The sequence below is a fragment of the Gymnogyps californianus genome, chromosome 2 (genome assembly GCF_018139145.2).
Source record: "Gymnogyps californianus isolate 813 chromosome 2, ASM1813914v2, whole genome shotgun sequence".
Classification (NCBI taxonomy): Eukaryota; Metazoa; Chordata; class Aves; order Accipitriformes; family Cathartidae; genus Gymnogyps; species Gymnogyps californianus.
In genome coordinates this window covers 133,032,642-133,041,520 of record NC_059472.1, presented here as the reverse complement: position 1 = coordinate 133,041,520, position 8,879 = coordinate 133,032,642, and positions in this window count along the sequence as shown.

Sequence of the window (8,879 nt, the reverse complement as noted above, 5' to 3'; positions counted from 1 at the left end):
AAAAATTTTGCTTTATTGTAATTATCAGTGCAAAGTGTATTTACCATGGTAGAACTCCAGTGTTAGAATAGTTTTTTTCTTACAATATACTTTCTTTGGTTAGGTTTGTGTATGTGTTACCGATTACATTAGAAATTGGTGTTAAGTCATTATTTATCACATTCTTTCACGAGAGCAGTAATAAAAGTGTGTAATCTAGGAGAAAAAGTTAATTTGTCAAAGTTAAGTAAGCATGATGTTTAGGTCCTATTTTTCAATTTTATAACTGTTTTATTGCAACAATATTTGTATTTAAGTCTTCATTTTAATGCCTTGTGGTGTTTTTTTATGCATGTCACTGAATTGTCATCCCGCAAGAATTGATGTGCAGCATAGGGTATTAAATCTACATAATGATTTTGAAACAGAAAAATAGTTGATGGTAAAAATGTAAATGTTTTGCAAAAATTCCTTATAAAAAAGTTTTGTAGTAATATTTCACTTGTAAATTTTTCTAAAAAAATGGAAAAGGAAAAAAATGAGAGTAACATTTCCCCACATCTAGAATTTAGAAATTAATTCTGCCAGCAAAGCCTGTAAGGCGTTAATTTGACACTTTTACAATGCTGATTTGTATAATTTTTTGGTGGGTTTGGAACTAAAATCATGTACAAGTTGTTGCCTGCAATAACATTTTGCAAGTAACCTATTAAAATTCCCTTGAGTTTAAAAGGTTTCTTCATTTAATTACTTACAATATAAAGCAGCAATAAATTATGTTTGAGTAATAATCTGTTCATCAAGAAGAACACTAGAAAGCAAATGCTTCTCAATGGGGAAAGGTTGGCAGCAGCTTCTGGATTTGTGTAATTAAGACCTGTACTTGCTGGTCAGCGTTTCCCAACTGGCAGACTCCCAGCAGGGAATTAAACCAGCAGATTCTAGCTCAGCATGAATTCTGTGGGGTTTGTTCAGCTCTTGCGAATGGACGTTACGGTTATTCCTGAACATACCAAAGGCATAACCAAAGGAAAAACTTTTTTAAGGTAAGGAGTATGTACACACACACAAAAATAAATAATTATTTTTTTTTAAAAATGATAATTCCGTTTGAGAGAGAGTTAAGTAATAGAAGCGTCATGATTCTATTGCAGACAGGGAATGAATAGAACAAATAAATGGAAACGTGAAGGTACTGACTTCAACTCATAGAAAATACATTGAGCTTTTCTTACGGAGATGTAAACGTGCTCCTGCATTGTGTTATACTAAAATAACTTTGGTAGTATACTAAATTGCTAATTATAATGGTATACTAATTTTTTTTTTAATACTAAAAGAATTTTTATGGTAAGCCTTACCATACTTTTGCAGTGAACAAGTAGTAGTATTTCACAAAGGAAGAAATAAATATAGAATCACAGAATCATTTAGGTTGGAAAAGACCCTTAAGATCAGTGAGTCCAACTGTAAACCTAACACTGCCAAGTCCACCACTAAACCATGTCCCTAAGTGCCACATCTACACGTAACAAGACCACTTGCTTGTTCCATCTTCCAAAAGAAGATGGAATTTAAAATTTGTGGCTTCTAGCCTTGTACTGCAAGACAGAATCATCTTTCCTTTTTCCTAATTGAGACCTAAAATCAATTATCTTTATTGTATGTTTGATGAAATACTTGTTTAATTTTAAGTCTCATTAACCTCTATTTGAATGCAATGATTCTAATGTCACACTTATTAACTGAAGTCAAGCTATGCCATAATTGAAAGTAAATGCATCTGACCAACTAATAGGTTTTTATTGCTCAATTCTTTAGTATTGTGGCACTGGCATTTTTATGGTGAATTACAAGATATGTGGAGTTTTCAAGCGGTTTCTAGATTATTGATAAGACAGTAGTCCTCCACTTACACAGCCACCATTGTGGTACAATATCAGAAAAGGTAACTAAGTTTAACATAAGGACATTAAGGATGAATATGCATATTCCATTTTACCCTTTTAGTCCTTTAAATGTGATCATTCTACTCTGTGAAACAAAGTATAATACCAAATTGAGTCCTTTCTTCTACAACTTTACATTCAGTACCATTGCTATTAATTTAATTACATTTTATATTTATTCCATTAGCTTAATTTTAGGTCCAGCTAGGTAGCAAATAGTAGGGTGTTGTTTTCTATATGTAAAATTCATAATTAATTCATCTCGAACTTCTTGCTGTCACCTTCACTTCCTTATGCTTTCCATGTCCCTGCTTCCTGTTCCTTTTCCTTTCCCTAAAGCTACTTGCATCATTTCCCGATATCCTGAGACTTGTCAATGCACATGGAAATACTGTGGGGACCAACAGCTAGCATACGCTACCTTTGCTTGCTAGAATAACTTCCGTAGGGAGAGGACAGCAAGATACCTTTTCTAGCAGAACTGCTTCATTCTAAAAATGGCTAGAAGTTATTACCAGCAGGTAGATTGGCGATGTGATCAGTTGATGTGAATGTGGCTAAAGGCACTTTGTTCAACTTAGCCAGACGTTAAACCGTCGTGAGTGGGGGATTTGGCTCCATGTGCCCATTCCATATAAATGGAATTCATAAAGTGATTTACCCTTAAGAGAAATGTTGGACGGTCCCTCATTTTGCCATGGAATTGCCTGTCTCTTCTCCAGAAGCATTTCGGATAGAAGATTTGTAGCTTGCAAAGGATTTTTAACAGGCTCTGATATTTGTTCAAGTGAAATGTTTCTTCAAATAATTCTGCTAGCATTGCTGAGGTATTTTTCTGTCTGGTTTTATTTTAGTTTCTTGGGTGTTTTTTTAGCAAGGATCAAAAATTACCTACTTCTAAATTGCCAGATCGAGGAACATAGGCATTTCTTTGACTTAGATGAGCAGCAGTGTGCAATGTAAGATTCATAATATGTTGATTCCAAGCTTTGCCTATCATTTACACTTTTATGCATGGAAAATGCCTAGCCTTGAACCATTTAATAATTTCTTATAATAATGTCTTTTAGCACAACTTTTTCATTTAAAAAAAAAAAACAACAAAAATTATGTCAACCTTTAGAGTTTCCCCAAGGAAGAAACCCTTTCTGTTCTAAAACGAAGTGTATTGGAGACCATAAATATTGAGAGGTTTCTTTACCAGCAATACATTTTACAGCATTTCTAGAATTTTTCACTTTCTCTCTCTCATCTGTCCCCTATGTTATATCCTAGCCTAGGTTTCCATTAAGCTCTCTCTTACTGCATTCTCAAATGCTATCGCTTTTTATCTTAATAATCTCCTGCTTCTTGCTAAAACCATTGCAGAAACACATAGACTGGACAAAAGAAGTACTCTGTCTCAAATATTTATATTGGAAAACTCTTTTCAAAAGTATTTGAGTTGAATGAGGTCTTTGTTCCATCCCCACATATTATGGAAGCATAGTCCAGGGTAGAGTTTAAAATGTAGTATAAATTTGCAGGGCAGGGGATGTTTCTCAAAAAATGTTTGTACTGCTGATCTGAAATTCTGTTAAGTGTTCATTTTTAAGTTGTTTTAAGTTCAATGCATAGCTTTGTGTCGCTTGTATATATTTTAAAGGAAAGTCTTGGGACAAATTCCAGGAAGAACCTAATCTCAAAGCTGGCTGACCTTTTGGTGTTGACACGTTTGTCAAAGTTTTGGAAGATTTTTAAAACAACTAAAAACAAGCATTAAGAGAAGCATGCTTTCCGTAGACCTAGACATGTTCAGATTTTTTAAAAATGCAATTGAATTAATGAGGTATTGATTTACTTTCACAGCTCAATTTACTAACTTAAACTACTGCTGATAGGTAAGGTGTGTGTCTGCTAAGTGATGCATAGGCATCTCTCAGGAGCTACTTGAAAGATTTTTGAGTTTGTCCATCCACAAGTATATAAAACACTATCCTTTTTCTAAATACTTCTAGTCAGTTCTACTTCACTCTTACAAATACACATCCTCTGCTTACAGTTTTAAAAATCTAAGGAACTAATACAAAAAATTACATAGGTAGGTGCAACAAAGCCAAGAAAGTGAAAGCCAAACCAAGTGAATTAACGCTTTCTAGGCACATACTTTACTTTTATCCTCTTAGAGTTTTTACTTAGGCATGCCAGATTTTCATCACCTTCTTTTGTCAGTTCCTAACAGGAAACTTCCATAACTAGATGTGGAAGAAGTTTTTATTTAAAGGAAAAAAGGGAGCTAGAGCATAAACAGGATTCTGATTGGTGTACCTTTTCCCCCTAAAGTCTTAGTTTTTTATTGACAGCTGTCATTAAAGCTTACTGCTGCTGGTAAAGGGAAAAGAAGTCAAAATAATTGAAGGAGGCCAGAATTGCTTGAGAGTGGGATGAGAGGGATGATAAAATATCTAATTAGCAGAAAAAAGGGTGATATAAAAGAGTACATTACAAAACAGGGGACTAAAGAACAGGAACAAACCTGAATGGGATCTAAAATGATAATAGAGGAGTAGGAAAAGTAGTAGTTCCCATTTTGAGCTAGAAGGAGGTGGAGAATATGTAGGATTGTCCCTTTGCAAATACACATTTTTTTATGCTTTTGGCTTTTGAAACAACACTGGTCATGCACATGATGCAGGCAGCTTCGTTCTATCTTGATGAGCAGCAGAAGTCACTGAGTACTCAGTAGACTCACTACTAAAAGTTCTTTAAAAGTGGAAGTCCTTGTTAGTGTTTATTTTTCTAAACTGCTGGATTTGCAGGCACAGTGGAATACGTTGAAAGTAAAGTCTCCTGGGAGCATGGACATAGTAAATATCAATCATCCTGGATCTGTTACCATCTGTTTACACTGGGACAAGTTTTACAGGCTGTCATAAAACAGAAAGATTTTTCTACTTACATAGAAAAAAATTCAATTTCCCTCAGCTTTTTTCCCCTCCTCTTTTATAGCAGCGTGAAACTACGCAGAAATCAAGGCAGTAACCTTGATGGAATAAAAATACCCTGGTTTAAATGGTAAAAGCTTAAGACATGAAATAGCAATACATTTAAGCTTAAATATGGGCAGAACAGATTTCAGTGTCTTCCAACATCAACTTACTGAAAAAGTTCGAATGATGTAATTCAGATGTATTATGGTCAATGTGGCTTTCGCATTAAACACAATCCACACTTCGACGTTAACATTTATAAATTTCACTTCTGTTGAACTCAATGCCTGAAGCCTCTTCTGAAACTAATATTGAAACCTTTGGGTAGCCTTCTCTTTTTGCACTTTAAGCTTTCAAAACTAGTTTGCCATTGTGGATCACCTAGAAACCACTCTGATTGCTACTTATTATTGCTGTTTAGCCAGTAATAATGAGTGATTGCACCTTTGTTCTTCCTTTAGTTATGGCTGTTCAATAGCCTCTATCTTCTGTTTGTTTTAGCACAGTAGTCTGTTACCACACTGTTAGAATAAAATTTCTTAGTCTTTTAAGAACTCTAGTCTGTATTAGATTGTTATCTAACTAATCGGTGGTAGCCGACTGATTGCCCAGTAGCATGCACGGGAAGAGTAGAGAGCTGGAGAGCAATGGAGTATGTAACAAGACAATACATAAAGAGGCGTTAGCTGCAAAAATGCAATATTTAATCCTGTCTCTATTTGACCTCTTCCATTCTTTCAAGTTCTGCACATGGCCTGCAGAAAAAAAATTCATTATCCTTGGTCTTGAGAAGATGTCTAGCAAATACACAGGAACACATGCAGTGAAAAAAATTGGCTGAGACAAGTATTTATTGCAACCAACCCCTGCCAGCTGGACAGCAATGATATGTTGAGGAAAATCAAAAGTGAAATTTATTGGGAAAAATGATAACAGATTTCAAATGTGTCATAGGTTCAGAGAAGGAATTTTCGGGGATTACCTTTTTGTCATATTGAAGAAATGAAAATTCATGTAGCACAATAATCTGTATGAATCCCTTCACTTAGATGACTTCACAGAATGTCCCGTGTAATCCCTCAGCTGAACTAGCTAGCCAAAGGTTTCCACAAAGATTCTACAAACAGGAGTTTATAATAAGGATCAGAAAATGACTTTTTGAAGGTGCCAACCCTTTTCATTTCAGACAACAAAAGCTTCTATTCAGCTACTTCACTGAGATCTTAGGGGTCGATATCTATTTCATGTACATCTAGTCAACTCTCACTTTATGTCCCTCAAGATTTAAGATTATGATTTCAAATTACTGTTGAATTTGTCTGTTAATCAGCTGTTAATTGTCCTTCTGACTGGCCAACTAAGAGATTCAAATATCCACTCTACATATCTTGTTGAATGTGTCTATTCATTGTGCTACAGCTGCGACAGCTAACTACAAAATTTACGTTGAAGCTTTCAGCCAAACTCTTGCTGAATTGCACTGCTAGAAGACCTTCTGCTTTGCTGAATATTTGAGACAAGATTTAAAGAGACAAAAGGATTATCAGAAAAGAATAAGGCAAATAAAACTTGAGGACAATTTGTGTCAGTCACTGAGGTTACAGAAGAAGTCAGTAAGATACTTAGAGTCAATCTTTAGGATTGTTAGCCCTCATTTAATGAGAGGGCTTTTATTTTCTTTTCTTTAAAGAATATTGCACTTGGTTTCCCCCCAAGGACACGGGGAAATTACTTGCCTTCAATAGATAGATAGATAGATAGATAGATAGATAGATGAGACTTTGCCACCAGTGCTCATTTAAGTTTGTAGACTGCTCTGGATGTGACCCAACAGGCAGGTTGGTTTGTCTGCGGGGAAGCCTTGAAAAACCCCTGCACTTATACCAGGACAGCTATTTTCTCTGCTGCTCTGTGATCCCAGAAAAGAGAAGTAGATCAAGCCTGGCAGTGAGGAGCTATGTTGCACAGATCGATGGCTCCAAAGAGCAAGGGAAGTTGAAAGAAGAGAGTTCTCTTGCTGTTTCCTTGAGAGAGGTAGAAAGGGCTCTAAAAGTTGGTTACGTGCTACATGTCAACCAAATGAAGCATGAAAAGCAAACGGATGGCACTGGTGAGAGAGTCAAACGCCAAGCCCTAGCAACAGTGCTGAACTCCGGCTGGCCCCTGCAGAGGGGGAAGTAATCCCCTTTTCTAAGAGTATAAGGACAAAGGTGCTCACAGAAAAGAAACCAAGGGAAGAAATGTGACGTCCCCTGTGCTGCAGAACAATGAGAGAAAAATTCATCAAGGAGCACTACAGTTTCTTGCACAAAGTGAGAAGGCAAGCCAGCTCCAAAGGTCTGTCGGGCAGCAGCCTGGCACGCTGTGGATTGTTGTCGCTAGGCATTACCTCACTATTTGAGCTCAGCTTTCAAGAGAGCTTTACATGCAGCAGAGCAGGGCTCTGCACAGTCAGAGCTTTGCCCACCTATAGGTACTGGTTTCTAGGGTATGTGGGTAGTAGAGCTCAACTCATAGTCACCATTTTGTTTTTCCTAGATGCAACCTGTTTTTCTTGAAAAAAACGCGATGATCACAGAGGTCTTCTAGATGCCCATGCCAGGAGCATGCACATATTTTATAAGGGTGTTGTTGCAATAGTCACATGGGGGAAAACAACTTTTTCTGAGATGAGTGGCCATCTACAGAGGTGCTCTACAGTTTGGCTGACCAGCAAGTTGGCTGACCACCGTGGGCTGATAGAGGAATGAGAAGCCTGAAAGTACCAACCTGAAGAAACCTCAGAGAGAAACCTGTCACACACCAAGTGAAACTGGCTTTCTTTGCAGCTGACATAATGGATGTTTTTCTCAAACATCTACAGATTTTTTGCTTTCACTGGGTTGAAAACATATATTCTGCGAATATCCGTATTTCGTTTGTGCTTAATCAGATACAATTAGGCAGCTCTAGCAGCTGTGAAGTTGGGAAGGCAAACACCAGTGACCTGTTTCTTCTTTCTTCTGCAAAAAACAAACCAAGGAGCCGATCTAAATCGCAGTAGGAAATATTTATTATGCAGTGAGTGTAACTTCAGAAAGCAGCTGTCCTCACACCGCTGCGTAAGAGGCAGTTACTTTTCTCATGACCTGAAGTTTAACTAAGGGCTGCCCAAATAAAATCACGATAGCCGCAACGCTTCCTTCCGAGCCCCTGTCCCTGTGTGTCCCTGCACCGGCGGGAGCAGGGCTCGGCGGGACGCGTCCAAGGGGACATGTCCCAGGGGACGCGGTGGCGCTGGGCCCCGAGTGGGAACCGGATATTTGTGGTCTGTTTTATTTCTAACAGCTTCCATCTGACGGGCTGTCCTGGCATCCCCAGGGCATGTTGGGGAGCAAGTATGGGCAGACAGCACACAGTTAATTTGTGGCAGTTTTGTAAACATTTGCGAAGGGGGATGCTGAGATAGGGACCCGTATTTCATACCTTCCCGGCGGCGGCGGCGGCGGCGGCGGGGGGCGGGGATGACGTATAGTTGTTGCTCCATAAGGACCCGATGCTGTAAACGATCACGAATTCCTTCAAATCCGGCCGCGCCGCCCGTGCCCTCCTCCCCCGCACCCTCCCGCGGGGCCGCCGCCGCCGCCGCCCGCCGCCGGGGCTGCCGCAGCCGGCGGCCGGGCCGGGCCGGGCCGCCCCCGCTCAGCCGGCGGAGGGAGCGGCGCGGTCCCCCCCAGCTCCGCGCCCGCCCTCGGCGGCGCAGGTGGCGGCAGCCGGCGGCCGGGCGGGGACCGCCGTCCCCAGGGAGACGGGAGGCGCTGAGCGGTAAGTACGGGGCGGCGAGGGGTGTGTGCGCCGGCAGGGGGGAATAAATCGCCGCGGCGGAGGTAGCGGAGCAGCGGCCGGTGCCGTCACCGCGGCTCTACGAGGCGGTCCCGGTGCGCGGCAGGTGAGCGGGGCCGGGCGCGGGCGGCGGAGCCCTCCCCGCCGCGGCGGAGCCCGC